The sequence below is a fragment of the Fukomys damarensis genome, unplaced genomic scaffold, assembly GCF_012274545.1.
Source record: "Fukomys damarensis isolate Sample0158 unplaced genomic scaffold, DMR_v1.0_HiC HiC_scaffold_6, whole genome shotgun sequence".
Taxonomy (NCBI): domain Eukaryota; kingdom Metazoa; phylum Chordata; class Mammalia; order Rodentia; family Bathyergidae; genus Fukomys; species Fukomys damarensis.
Window position 1 is genome coordinate 26,145,449 of NW_022900918.1, and position 16,194 is coordinate 26,161,642.

General features: G+C 34.0%; 1 long non-coding RNA gene across 2 annotated transcripts in view; it reads left to right on the plus strand.

The window, feature by feature from the left end:
- Positions 1–9,234, plus strand: part of LOC104866500 — an 11,128-nt gene extending 1,894 nt beyond the window's left edge. The window contains exons 2-3 of one of the 2 annotated variants that reach the window (XR_781467.1): positions 7,914–8,105; positions 9,172–9,234. This is a non-coding gene — a long non-coding RNA (uncharacterized LOC104866500). Of the gene's footprint in view, positions 1–7,913; positions 8,106–9,037 lie in introns of both variants that reach the window. The other variant, XR_781466.2, reaches the window with a different exon arrangement.
- Positions 9,235–16,194: the final 6,960 nt, after the last annotated feature.

Consider the following 16,194-nt stretch of genomic DNA (forward strand, 5'->3'; position numbering starts at 1 on the left):
AAAAAAAAAAAAAAAAAAAAAAAAGGCAAATCTGATTTCAAAATAGTTTCAAGATTAAGTAACTTCAATATGAGAATATAATTGAATTCATTTAGTTGACATTTTTGTACAAATTTCATTGTGTGTATGAATAGGGATGGTCTTTTCATAATATAATTTCAGAAATGAAAAATCTATTTTAGTTATTTAAAATACATGTGATTTTCTTTTATTAGCAGACCAGAGTGATGACAACTGTATGTAAAGAATATGTTATGAATCTGATATTTTGCCTATAAATTGTGCTGTTAGGTGGCTGCTCCTTGAGACATTCATGCTGTGAGATAAAGGGTATAGAGGCCTTTTCCCACTATTGGTGTTGGTGGAATTGCCCATAATTTTTCATGCCTCCAAGCAGAAATAATATGCAGGCATTCATTTTTGGGTCAGCACAATGTGTCATTGAGCAAAGTAAACTGAAACCTTTTTATGTAAATTATGGAACAGAAGCATTCACTTATTAATTGAATATCAATGAACAGAGACTTGTTTGTTACAAAAGATAAGGGATTTTATGTCTATGAGAGAAAAAGGTCATGTTTCAATACCTTTGTGATCATTATCCTATGTTTAGTTAATATGAGCACTGTTATATTAACTACATTGATCAAAACCAATAGTAAATTATTGTAAATGGTAAAATAAGTAATGGAAAACAAATAAAAATGAAGTGGGAAAGTAAAAGTTTTACTGATTTTTAAAAATTTGTGCCTGCCTGTAATCCTAGCACTTGGGAGGCTGAGGCAGGAAGATTCCTGTGAGTTCAAGGCCAGTCTGATCTACATAGTGAGTTCAAGACCAGTCTGAACTACATAGTGAGACCCTGTCTCAAAAAGCCAAAAAACAAAACAAAACAAAAAACAAAAAATAAAACAACAAAAAATTATCTTTCAAAGTATCATCTTTTTACTAAATCCCCAGATGAAATTACAATAAACTAAGTATCTTTAGTATCTTTTATGAATTTTCTTAAAATAGTATATATAATTTATAATTTATTCCACCAAAGGACTTCTAGACTTTATTAAAAAAGATTCAGTATGGTAGCTGGATACAAGGTCAACACTCAAAAATCAGTAGCCTTCCTGTACATAACACAATCACCAAGAGAAAAATGAGGGAAATAATTCCTTTCACAATAGTATCCAAAAAAATAAAATATCTAGGAATCAACCTAAAAAATGAAGCAAAAGACCTCTACTTTGAGAATTACAACACTCTGAAAAAAGAGATCAAAGAGGATATAAGAAAACGGAAAGACATCCCTTGTTCCTGGGTAGAAAGAAGCAACCTAGTGAAAATTGAAAATGACCATACTTCTAAAACTGCTATACAGATTCAATGCAATCCTGATTGAAATCTCAACAGTATATTTCACTGGACTAGAGAAAAAATACAAAAATTCATTCGGAGCCAGAAGAGACCTAGAATAGCAAAAGCCATTCTAGGCAACAGAGACATGGCAGGGGGTATCACAATCCCCAACTTGAAACTATACTACAAAGCCACTGTGATAAAAACAGCATGGTACTGGCAAAAAAAACTGACCTGAGGATCAGTGGAATGCATTAGAAGATGCAGAAATCATTCCAGACATACTCAGCTACCTCATGTTTGACAAAGGAGCCAACCATCCTCAGTGGAGGAAAGATGGCCTCTTTAATAAATGGTGTTGGAAAAACTGGATTTCAACTCATCAAAGATTAAAACTAGACCCTTATCTTGCACCATGCACTAAACTAAAATCCAAGTGGATTAAAGATCTAAATATTAAAAAAGAGTCACTAAACTTGTTGGAAGTTAGGTAGAACTCTTGAAGACACTGGCATAGGAAAAGATGTTATGAACACATCTTCAGTAGCTCAGGAACTAGCACAAAGAATCAACAACTTGGATCTCATCTTTTGAAGAAGCTTCTACATTGCACAAGAAACCACCAACAGAGGTAGGGGACAACCTACAATGTGGGAAAAAAATTTTACCAGCTGTTCCTCAGACAAAGGTCTACTATCCAGAATATATAAACAACTCAAGAAAATCAGACCCCACAAATTAAAAGACTCAATTCAAAAATGGGCATCTGAAATGAACAGACATTTCTCAGACAAAGAAGTAAAAGCAGCAAATAAACATAAAAAATGTTCAACATCATTTGTCATTCAAGAGATGCAGATGAAAACAACACTAAGATTTCATCTAACCCCAGAAAGAATGGCTGCTATTAAGAAATCAACCAATAACAAATGTTGGTGGGGTTGTGGGGAGAAAGGAACCATTCTTTGTTGTTGGTGGGAATGCAGACTGGTGCAATCACTCTGGAAATAAATATGGAGATACCTTAAACAACTAGGATTAGAAGTCCCATTTGACCCAGCTATCCCTGTGCTGGGTATCTTCCCAAAAGAATTAAAAAATCATATCACAGTGATATATGCTCACTCACGTTTATAGTGGCACAGTGTGTAAGAGCTAAAACTTGGAAACAGCCTAATTGCCCATCAACTGGAGACTGGATAAAGAAGATATATACATACATACAAATATGTGTGTGTGTGTGTGTGTGTGTAATGGAGTGCTACTCAGCCATAAAGAATGAGAAAATGGAGGCATTTACATTAAGTGGATGCTCACTGAGGACATATTCTAACTGAAATTAATAGGACACATGTGTAAATACTGAATAGCTTATCTGGTGTGATAATCTAAAAGTGAAAAATAAGGATCAAAATGTATAATTGATATTGTGTAATAGGAAAAGAGTTCTAAAAGTGTAGGGGAAATGGGAGGGGTAGGGGAAAGTTAAGAAGGGAAAAGAAAACATAAGGGAAAGGAAAAACTGGAAACAAAGTCTTTGTAAATAGGGGAAGGTGGAGGGGGTGGAGGGAGGCCAGGGGCATGGGGAGAAAATCAGAACCAACATACGTCATGTAAAGGTTCAAAATCCCAGTGATGAATATAACTATTGTACACCTAAAATGTACCAATAAAAAACAAAATATTATCAACTATATGGGTCAGGGATTTACCTTAGTGACATTGCGCCTGCCTTGCAAGCACAAGGTCTTGAGTTTGATACCCCGTACCAGAAAAAAAGTGCATATTAAATTATCAGTTATCATTTCTCTTTCTGTCCTTTTCACTTCCTGTCCTTAATTAGTTGTATATTTTCCTCTATGATTTGTATTGGTTAATACTAATTTTTAATATTTTTGTCAAGGTTTTAACCTTGCTACCTACACTGAGAACAAGACAAAACTCTTGCCTAGGCATGCTTTCACTCCCCACCTAATTTTTAAAAATGCCTTTTAAATCCTAACTCTAGCTCAGGGCTGTCCTGGGTGATATAGCACTAGACACATATGGTTGCAGATCGCTGAAGATGTGGCTAGTCTGCACCGAGATGTGCTGTAAAAAAAAATGTACAGTGCATTTCAAAGACAGTACAAAAAATGTAAAATCTATAGTTCATAGCTTTACACCAACTGTTATTTTTAAATTATGCTTCATATACATTGAGTTAAATAAAATATATTATTAAAATAAAAATATATAATTTGATCAATTTATCTCTTCTTTTCTTTAATCAATGTTTTCCATTTATAAAACACATAGATGACACATATCAAAATTATTCCAAGGACACCTTACTTTTTAGGAATATAAATAACAATTTAAAAGCAATAAAACAACCATCATAAGCATAATGTTACATGCTGATTTGCTTCAATTTTTAAATTACTTAATAAGAGAATCTTCACTTGTGTCTAAATGTCTACTCCATCAAAATAATTTTGGTAAAATTAAAAATTTAAAGAAGCTTTAAATGTAAATTGATTTTTAAAACTTTATTTGAAAACATCACATTTACGAAAAATGCTACAGAATGAGAATATTACAAAAATATAGTATGCTCTTTCACCTATTGCTAACTTTTTGCTTCATTTATTTTATAATTTTCTGTGTGCGTTATATGAAACACTTGTGCGTAACGTGCTTCATGATCCTTTCCCTGAGCGTCTCAGTGTGCATTTCCTATAAAAAGGGATAGTGCCTTGTCTAGCCACAGCACCACTACTAAGTTCAGCCATTAACACAGGTTTTTTTAAATTTAGTCAGCCATCCTTCTTCCGATTTGGTCAACTGGTCCAATAATATCCTTTCTCCCACTTTTCTCTGTTAATACAAGATGCAGTCTAGATTCAGGTACTGCATTTAGATGGTAAGCCTCCGCCTCCTTTTATCGGGAACATTCCCTTAGCCTTTCTTTGTTTCTTATGACACTGGTATTTTTGAATAATAAAGCTCACTTCTAATTAAATAGTCCTCAGGTTTGCGCGATATATTTCGTCATTATACATAGCTCAGGCTTCCCCGGTCGCAACTCTGTATTGGTTGTTAAGTGTTCTCAGGTAGCGTGCACTGTCCACCTGCCCCTCCCAAGTGAAATGCATTTTGGTCGCTCGCCGAAACATGCTTTTCGCCCCACAGAACTCAGAAACAGTCTATCTGGATATTCTTTTTTCTTCTCTTTAAAAAAAAACCAAAAACTTGTGTTGTAATATCTACATAATAAATAAGCATAGGGATTCATTTTTAATCTAGGATATTATTAATCTAGAAAAACGAAATGTTCCAAATACCTAGTAAACTTAAACGGCAACTTTTCAGTAGTAAGTGTGAAAGCAGGTACTCTTCTCTTTGGTTTTGTTTTCTGTTCCAGTTAGAATATGACTGCAGCACATAATGATTACATTCCTTGTGGAGATTTGATACCTGTACATAACACATCTCAACCTTCTTATCTCGTTTTCCTCCCTTCCCCCTTCCTCCCCACTTGAAAAATACCTCCCTACTTTCTATTATCTATCTTTAATTTTACTCTTTATTTATACGGATAAAGAAAATGTGTTTTTTAAAAAAATACACAATGAAGTGCTATTTTGCCGTAAAGAACAATAAACTTGAGTCATTTTTAAGAAAATGAATTCAACGTGAGACCACACTATTAAGTGAAATAAATCAGACTTACAAGTTTAAACATCACATAGTTTCTCCATAAATTCGAACTATAAATGAGGGAAACTCTTCAAGACAACACCAATACACTGAATTTTTTTTTTAGGTTTAATATTCATTGATGATTATTTCCTTATCAGCTCCTCTTTATGATACTGATTTTTTATCACTACAACCTCCCTCCACACTCACCAGTCAGCCTTTAGCATTCTGCTGTGATCAAGAGTTTCTCTTCTGTGTCCTTTCATTTATTCATGTTATCTACCAACTGATTGTCAGAGTCACTCATACATTCTATTGAGTTTTTCCCACTGGTTTATAGCTCATTGTTGGACACTGTAAGTTTAGTGCTCAGATTTCCCAGATTTAGCCAGTGGAGTCCACTTAAGCTGGATCCTGTGTCCCTGTAACTTGCATGCTTCTTTTTGGTTTTGTTGGTTTCTTTGCTTTTAGCTATTCCTCTCTTTCTGACACGTGGTTTTTTGTTTTGTTTTTATTCCAGGCTCATTTTTTACCTACCCTGTCTCCTCTCAAGGACTCCAGTACCTGAGTGCAGGAGATGCCAGCCACATATTTTTTATAACAGTAAAATATTAGTTTAATCTTTTTTTTTTTTTTTTGTACCAGGGATTGAACTCGGGTCCTCGTGTGTTTGCAAGGCAGGCCACCAAACCGCTGAGCTAGATTCCCGGCCCAAAATTAGTTTAATCTTGTCAAAGAGTTGAATTTGTTTTTTGACTTAAGAGACCTGACTTATGTGTGTAAGCAGTACCTAGTTCTATGTTATCCTATGTTAAGACTATCCAGATTAAAAAAATATGATGGGGCTTTGCTGATTCCTAAAAAAAAAAACCTAATCTGTAAAAATATATCCACAGTTGCACTGTAACAGCACTCTTTGTTGGTATATAGAGACCATCAAATATTTGCAAGTATTTGTGTAAATGGTTTAAATCAGTCCAAAAGGAAGTTCATTCTTTGATGGAAAGGGAAGTTGTTGCAATTTATAGATGATGCTTCAGTTGCCTTAAATGGCTCAACTTACTAAAGAAAAAAAGCTGTGAAACTCAACATTTGTATATCTACACACATCTGTGAACATGAATCTCATTTTAATGTGTTTCATCAAGACATAATATCAGATATAAGCATTTCTACACCTCTCCAAGGTGAGATATTTCATGGCAAGTCTTCATTAAAACTTGTTTCACTTTCTTGGGGCTATATTCTCTGAGCCCCACTTTTATCTAGACTAGAATATGGTTTCCTGACTTGCTCCATGGTTGTAGTCATTATATTCATAGTTTCTTCACTGTCTTCCCTGAGTGGAGATTTTTCTGAATACAAAGACCACTACGTCCCCAAAATTCTTGAGTGGAATGAATATGACTCTTCTAAAAAGTGTTATTCAGCCTCCCAAATATCTCTTTTTTAGACATTAGGAGACACTCTTAATTTCTGGTTTTAACCTTCCCCGATTATTGTTGAAAGAATTAATTGAACTAGTAGTCAAAGTGGCAGAACAAAGACTAGGCAGTAAAAAGTAAAGCAAAGTCCATAGCAGGTCATTATAAAGAAAAACTTTATATAATCATCATCTTTGTTTTAAGAAATTAATAAGAAACCATTTCCCCTCTCTTCTGAAACAAGATAAGAGCAAAGATAAGACTTTAACATTCTGTGAGCTATTACATAAGCTATCAAGGATTTTATTTTAAAGACAAGTTTACTAGTTAGGAAGTGTGGATGTGTAGAGAGCACATGCGTAGCATGGGTGGGTAGAATAGAGGGTAATAATTCTACTTCTAATAATGGCTGTTTAGTAAAACCTATCATATAGGACCATCTATCACATGCACAGTGAGTTAGGCACATGCACAGTCTTATTTAACTGACTTTTCAAAAAGTATTGTAATAATGATCTAGGAAAGTTCATATTACTGTCTCCCTGATGTAAAGGAAGATACTGAGGCAAATCAAGTTTTAAAAAGGAATAAGGTAATAAATCAAGAGATAAACTTGCTATTAAATTTTTTTGAATCCCTAATGTAGATTACAGATATCTAGAATATACACACTTTGTATTTCTGAAATCAATACTTCCTCCCAAGTTCTGTGCTATATCAAAAGAACACTGGGTAATCTTGTTCTTCATTGAACACTTAATTAAGTAAGTGAATAGCATCTCCTAAAGAGTACTAATAGCTAATATTTAAATGGCATTTACTGTGTACTAAGCATGGTTCTCACGTGTAATGTCTGCCAGGTTTCAACATTGTCCAGAGTAAATCTGTTTCAATATTTAAAATGTGTTTTTGTATCATATATGAATATAGATTCAAAAAATGGACCTCACCAATGTTATCTCATTGATGATGTAAATTAAGCCAAAATAGGAAATAGTATAATTGCAATAATGTCTGAAAAGCCTATAAGGTATCTCTTGCTCATGGAAGTGCTTCAAACCATAGAGAAATTGAGTTTTCTGTTGTGATTTCATGAGCATGAGGGAACATTTTTGACTTGCAATCTACAGAGTAAAATGTGATTACTGCACAGAACTATTTACACTAATACTAAACTATTGAAAAACATTTCTTTTCAACAATTTTCTTACAGCAAGCATTCCACATTAGAAAATATAAGCCAGTTATAAGGCAAAGAAGAAAGATAGAATCATGAAATGGGATTCTATTTCTTACTTTGAAGGATCTAAGCCTTTTGGGCAAAAGAAAGATCTTTAGTTTCATCTTTCCTTTCTCATTATTACTATTGTGCATACTACATTTTGTAGATCAAACATTCAATAAACTCTTTTAGAATTTTTATTTATTCACTCTTCCATTGATTCTTGTCAGTGACACCAACTATGTGCCAAGTACTATTTCGAACTTGGAAATACACTAAGGAACAGAGGAGACAAAATTTCCATCTTTGTAGAACATTCCACTGCAATTGTAAAAATAAACAAAAATATACATATGGAACTCCATGCCACTTTATGTATAAAGTTTTAATGCATTTGAAGAGCATTAAGAAGATAAAACTATGTAAGTACAAAAATTTTGCTCATTTTTTAATCGGTACATGTTTGCAGTACACAGTGTTTACATTCCTTGTGGGAAGTTGGTACAGGTATAAAACATCCCAAGTCCTGTTTTCATCCCCGCTCTTCCCCTTTCTCCACCCTCCCTCCATCTCTTGATTCTGCTCCCATTTGAGGAAGCTCTATCTCCTCATTACCTATTATCTCTTTTATGTTCTTCTTTTGCTATATTTGGGATTTTCATATAAGAGAAGCCATGTGATATGTAAACTTGTGTGCCTGATTTATTTCACTTGACGTTATTGTCTCAAAGTGTACACATGATTTTAATGTAAAATTGAATTACAACAAGAAAAATAGCAATGAAGCCATGCCAATATTCTGCCTAGACAGTGAAGGTGGCATGTGGTTTATGTTTGTATTCTTCTCTACAGTCTAAGCTTAAATTATTTGCTGAGAAAAAGGAACTACTTTGGATGTTTTATGGCTTCATTTGAATTGCAGGAAAACTGTGATACCACTTTTGAGAAAATACTTATTAATCAAATTTTTAAAGAAGGATCAATCTATTCTTCTTATTATTTTCCATAAATACCTGAAATTCATGAATGCCCCTTATATACTGAGAGATTGCTTGCCAGGAGGCTGTAAGTGTATTTCATGAATATATATGTGTATCTATTGTTTTATTAAAGTTTCATAGGGAGTAAATAGACTTTTCACTATCATAAAGTATTATCTTTGAGACACAAAATGTTACCATCAGGACCTGTTCTGCTCCCCTGGAAGTTGCTAATAGAGATTTTGTTAATTATAGAACTGCATAAAAATAATTTCAGGAGACCTCATCAAAGTATTTTAGATTTGTTTTTACAATTAGTCTTCTTTACGATAAATTCATTTGACTCTTGTGAATAATCTTATACTTAATCCCAGATTGGCGATTTACTAGAGTCCCAGTACCCTGATAATCAGCCACATCCCTGTGCCCAGGCTGCGCACAAGGAGAGCTCTCATGACAGTCCTAAAGATAGATGCTCACATTTTCATAAAGATCTTTGCTCTCCCAGGAACTAAACAACATATGTCAGTAGACCAACTCCTGGATTCAACATTCAGAAATCAAACAAGCCACTGAACTGAAAAAAAGTCAAATTTTTGATGGAATAAAAGAAAAACAAAATTCCCCTTCTTATTTCTTTTTGTGGGGAGAGGGGGTCCGGGGATTGAATTTGGATCCTTGCATTTGCAAGGCAGGCGACGGCTAAATCCCGGATCTTGTTTTTTTGTGTGTGTGTTTTTTTGTTTTTTGTTTTTTGTTTTTGGTATCAGGAATCGAATTTGGGTCCTTGCTCTTGCAAACAGGCAACAGAACCACTGAGCTAAATCCCCAGCCCGCATCTTATTTTTCTTCTTGGATCATGATCACTTTAATTCTGCCAAAGATTTATTTTTTAATTTATTTTACAGAATAGTATTGTCATGCTATTTCACACAGATTCTGTATTCAACCCACATATTTTCCCAGTGTGTGTGTGTGTGTGTGTGTGTGTGTGTGTGTGTGTGTGTATCTTTCGCCAGCAATTGAGTTTATTTGATGCCCACCTCTAGGTTACACCCCGTCCAAATTCCCAAGGATTAGAAGCTATATGTATCAGTGAACACACCATTGGTCCCAGCAACGCTTTCCAAGATCATCATCATGAGAGCCAGTGGTGCTCTAGGCCTGATAAGATTAGGTCCTGTTTCACCTCTCGTTTCCGTGTTGCAGTTCTACCTGCTGTTCAGTACCCCTTAGAACTGAAGCTTTTATAGTTTCCGCCCCAGATTCTGGAACTCTGTTCCTAGACTTCTTTCCCTAAATCAATGTCTGAATCATGGCTACCCACAGAAGAATAATACATTTAGGTATTTAGAAGGTTCAGGTATATTTGGATAATTGTATGATTATAACATTGTTCTTCTAAAATTAGCCTGATCACCTTTTTTCTTCTTGGAAAATTTATACTTTTGAACTGAGATTGTACATTATAAAATCAAAACTCTTTTGAACTGTTTTTGCTTTAGTCATCAAATTCAAAATGTAATTTTTTTCTTTAAAGCCAAAGTTGTTTTATGAAGGATGTAATCAGAAGAGAAAGTTGTAATGCCATTCTGAAAGTTTCAATTTTGTTTATATTTCGTAGGATAATATTTCCAGTGGCTCAAGTTATTCTTATTCAAAATAGAACAGAATCAACCATTTTGAAATCTCATTATTTTAAAGATAATGTCATAATGTTCAATAATAACACTATAAAATTTAAATATTCTTAAGAATCAGATTTATACAAAATGATGCAAGTAATAAAGCATAATATTATTATTTGATATGTAGACTAGATTTTTCATAACTGAAAATATAAGACATATTACATCAAAAAATGTTATATTATCTATCCATGTTCTGTTACTTCAAGTTTATTATTCTCAGCCTCAGACAAAAGTGTCTTACAAATAAAGAAGAAAAAGAATAAATAAGGAAAGAATAAACTAAGAATAAGATATTATACTGAATTTATAATTTTTCATATTAATACCAAAATTGTAGAATAATTCTGCCCTTAGTTAAATGCTGAGTTTAGACATTAGCAATATATTTCAATTATTTGTACACTAAAATATCTATAAGTTGTTTGTGTTCATCAAACAATTCTTGATGCTGAAAAGTGAGAGAAATGTTTTCTATGGATACTTGTATATGAGGATATAATAATATTAAAATGTGCCCTTAAGATCCTTATATTAAATAGAGCTGTTTATTTTCATATGGCTCAAGGTAAGCCAGTCGTTATCAATAAAAGCACAAAGGAGATTTGCTGCAGGGATTAATGGATTTAGAAAACAATATACTTCACACATTATTTTGTTAGTCCTGTTTAATCCATGTATGCAATTCAAAGAACTTTTTACATTTTGTATAAATTAGAAACTGATGAGAACTTAGTGGAGGGATGTTGCTAAAACATTTCCAAAGAGAAAGCTCATGAGCACAATAATTTTAATGCTGGTCAAGTATTTCTCTAAGTTCCATTGTGTACAACCATGGACTGTGTCGACCAGTAGTGGCAAATCTGTACAAATGCCACAGTGGGCAAGCAGCACGCAAGCCGAGTCATCCCAGCAACCGAGCATCAGGTAACACTTTTGTTTTTATTTTCTGAACCAAGACTCAGTATTTTGGTTTACTGACAGTGCTGGCTCTTTGCAATAAGTGAGTTTTGTCGTTAGGGCATTTGGTCTCTAAAAGGTTTACCATCTCTAAAAGTAGGTTACTTTTCAAAGTGCAGCTCAAGCCTATAAAAATTCATGAAATTATTTTGATTGGATAAAATGGACAGTTTCAAAAAATATTCTAATAAATATCTGGTAGTAATGATATAGTATTGAATCTTCCTTAATTTGTCATAGAAACAGCCAAACAAAAATAGCAATACCAAAAAATTCTGGATAACATCTACAGCAAAGCTTCATAAACCCATACCATGATTACACAGGGACTCACCATAATAAGCGCTGAGACCTAGAAGGCGTAAGCATCCAGTGACAGGAAGTGAAAAGAAGAGAATCAGTTCGATAGCCTTAAGAAATATAAACATGAACTTTCCCACAGAATACTCACTAAAAGTTGAGGTAGGACCAGATCAATCTAAAAACAGAAGGTGAAACCATACAGGGCTCCTGTAGGACCCTATGCATAAGCAATGTTTAACATGATGTGCCCAAGCAGTTTGAACCCTACAGACCATTAATTAAGCAGTCTGATGAAGCAACCATCAAAGGCACACACAAAGGGAAAAGTGCTCAGAGTAGAGTCCCTGGGTGTAGAATTCAAGTGAAGCAAGAAGAGAAACAAGAATGAAAGTGAAAGAAAAAGTTCAGGTTACAGTTGGGGCAACTAAAAAAGCATATCTCAAAAAAGTGTGCAGTGTGATCTAAACTAACTAGGGAACTTTATAGCTAAGAAATAAGACCTATCTTGACACACTGTCCCTCTTGAAAGTACAGAAAAATTTTATTTATGAATACACAACAGGAAAACATTGTGTTTAAATCTAATCCAGATTTATTATAACAGAAAGGAGAATAAGAAAAAAAAATGCACCCTTATTCTTTAGGAAAGCCTACCTGAATAATATGCTCCCAAAGGAGATTTTACTTTAAATTTTAATATTTTAATACAAGACAAAAGAATAAAGGCAATGCAATTTTATGAAAAAAATAACATAAGTAATATTTACAAAAACTTACCAATAGAATTATTGGGAAGAAATTACTTGGGAAAACAGGACAATTTGAATGAGACCTCAGAAAATTAAAATACTTTGATAAATAGATTAAATTAGATAGAATATATAAAGATAACAACAAAAAAGCAATTCTCCAAGAAAATTCCCCAAGAAAAATAGAATATAGGAAGGAGAACATTTCTAAAAATTAAAAATAAATAAATGGACAACTTTGAAAAAAAGGAATGGAATAGAAGACAAACAATGACCAAAATACACATAATGATTAATTAATTCAATGCAACAAATAAAAATTATAGTGCAAAAAACCTATTCTGGACAATCTAGCAAAATTATTATTTTGTTAATATAACAAAACTTTCCTAAAATGAAAGATACTTTAAAATTAATAACAAAAGCTTACATGACTTACCTAAGAAAACTGACCTAGAATGGACTACCTTGATATTCAAATGAAAGTGTTTAAAAAGAATAAAAAGAGAAAGACTTCCTGCATTTCAGTTCAAAGGGGAAAAGGGACTCTAGCAGTTTGTAAGAGAAATAATATCAGATTGTTATTAGGCTTTTGCCTAGCAAAAAATTATGCCAAAAATAATAGAGTAATATATTTAAAATCCTCGAGGCAAAATTTGGAAGTCACGGATTTTTCTTCCAGTCAAACCAATTTTTGAGTATAAAAGAGACAGAAAAATTAACACCTATGCAAGAAGTCAGGGAGCCACTTATGAAGAAGTGGCCCATGAGCCACTTATGAAGAATTCCTGGAGAACAACTTCAGATAGCCAAAAAGAATGAGGACACATCATAGTGTAAAACAGAAAAGAGAAAGAAACTTAAGGGTGACATTTTATATTGACACAACCATGAATACATGAGGTTAATAAGGGAAATACATATATAACATATAATGAGTATATTCTCATGTAATGTGGATGAAAGTACAACTATCAAAAAATAAGGTAAGGCTCGGGATTTTGCTCAGTAGCACCGCACCTGCCTCACAAGTGCAAGATTTTAAGTTCGATCCCTGGTGCCAAAAAGTAAGGTAAGGGTGACATCATACAAGAAAAATTGAATGTGCTTTGCCTGTGAGTTTATACACTATAATTCAATGAAGAAGAAAAAAGCATCAGACAAAATAATGCTAAAGATTATTTGTGAAAGGTTTGTGTTTATTACATATAGTTGTATATTTGGTTAAGATATAAAAATAACTAATATGAGTTTTGGTTAAAACAGCATGAAAGCCACTGCATCTAAAAAACTTGGGCCTCTGCTGTAAAGCTTTTTTTAGAGTATCTGCAATGAATGTATTGCATACACAGTGAGCACCCGCCTTACAAACCAATTTTGTTCCAGGAGAATGTTTGTAAATTGGATTCATTCACAATATGACAAAGTGAGTCCTATACCATATAACCATGAATCTCACAAGGACAACCGTGAAAGTTCTCAATTCAAATGTTCATAAGTCAGGGACTTACTGTATTTGATTTTAGGATGGTCTTTACATCTTATGCGGAGTGACATTAGTTTTGGAACTTTTTCTTTCTCCATACATTAAGTAATCAAAGTATGTTTCTTACAATTATAGTGTTTTAGATATGCTGACATACAGGATTTCACTGTTAGCTGCACTTTGGCCCCTCATATGTTTTCCACTTTGGTCAAAATGAAGAAGTTTGCTACCTTCACCCAAGAGCAGTACAAACTGTTAATAATTATTAAGTGGAATATAGAAGATAACTTTTCTAGTTTTCTAACACTACTCAGGAAAACATTTTATCATTTAAATTTTACATTTTAAATATTTTTCCCGGCTAAAGAGCTGTGATAATAACATTAGTAATTATGATTTGCTGATTGTTTTTATAAATGTTAGTCTTAAATCAAGTGATAATAAGCCAGATAGAAATTTTTTAAAAATTGAAAGAGTCCACATGGCTATCATTTATATCATTTTTCTCCACTGACATTATAATTTCTTTCTCTGATAATAAACAAAAAGAAACGACTTATTTTCAGTCAGTGAATATGTTAAAAATAGTACAAGTAAGATGTATTACTCAAGGTACTGTTGTAACTATCAAGATTTATTTTTATGAGATAATGTACAGCCAGTGTAGAAGTCTGGGAACAATCAGGAGACAAAATTCACCAGGTAATTTAAACAGCAGATATTTGAAATAAAGAATTATTAAGTTGTGACAGGAAAGTAACTATAACAATGTAAAGAGAATGCTAAACGTTACCCTTTGTTTGGGGGGGTAACCTAAAAAGGATGAACTTGCAATTGGGGGGTGCTTCTCAAGGCTAACTGAAGAAAATATTAGGTCACAGGCAGCCCACTAGATATGAGCCCATTAGATTACAGAAACATTTGCCGCAGTGCTAGGCCAAAGGGGGTCCATAGGTCCACTCAAGAGAAACATTTGAGTATGTAAGGAGCCATAGCTGGCAGGAGGGTCTTAAAGTAAACGAGCTTCTTCTGGAGAGACCAACATACTGGGAGGACCACGGCAAGATAGTCCTGTGGCCTAGCCAGGGATTCCAGATGTCTCAGGAGCTACACACTCTGAGTGCATGTTTGGGTGTAGCTGCACTGCATGTCTTTACACACTCACACACTCACACTAAGCACAAGCAAGACAAGGAACAGCTACATACAAAGGAACCAGGAAAAGCCTCACAGTTTCTCCTACAATGTCCTACCCAGTCCTTTTAGTGGTTAAATGTATACCATGCGCAGAAAAGACAAAGATACCTAAAGCATTCAACTTGGGCCCTCAGAACAGGTATGGGAGGGCCAATTTGAAGCTGAGAGACAATAAATAGGTAACTTGTATAGCAATCAATCAAAATATCTTTGAAATGTCTGTTTTAAGGCAGGCATCATAAGTCCTGAGGTGATACTAGATAAAACACTATCATTGGGAAGTTAGATGATGTAGCAACAGAAGGGAGATTAAAAGGAGGAAAGTAGATCTTATGGTCTAGATCTAAGATGTCTCCCCAAGACAGAGTCTTCTATTAGAAAGTGGGATCTGGTCAGAGGGAATGATCACTGGGAACATGACATGGCAGAGTGTAGTCTCTCTCTCTCTCTCTCTCTCTCTCTCTCTCTCTCTCTCTCTCTCTCTCTCCTATCTGTGCACTACATAGCTTAGTGTACTCTCTCTCTCTCTCTCTCTCTCTCTCTCTCTCTCTCTCTCTCTCTCTCTCTCTCCTTCCTTATCATGGGATAAGCAGCTGTCCTCCATCAGGTCTTTCCTGTCATGGGGTTTCTGCCTCGAAGCCAGCCAAATTTGGACTGACTGACCCCACTGAAAACTGTGAGCCAAATAAACTGCTCCTCTTTCGAGTTGCAGGTGTTAGGTATTTTTGCCCTAGATGGGATAGCTAACTAATAGAAGATGGAAGTGAAAAACAAAGAGAGAGACAGAAGGAAGGGAGATTATGCTCATGGAGCACATATTTAGGAACATAGCTCCAAGTTACAGGTATAAAATACTTTTGATCTAGTGGTTATTTAGGAATTTTATAAAATGCTATATAGCATCCCATTTGGATGCTAATACAATTGTTCTATAAGGTAGGATGCTAATTTACATTAAATTAACTTAATTCATCACTAATACTATTATCAGTTTTTACACAGGGAGAACTATGGCCAAGCAACATTAACAGACTTGTGCAGACTTATTCATATTTAGCAAATATTATAGGATTCAATTTTAAATTCTTAGAAATGCATCAAGCTCAAGATGGCACTTAATCTGGCACTGGTGGTAAAATCACAAGATT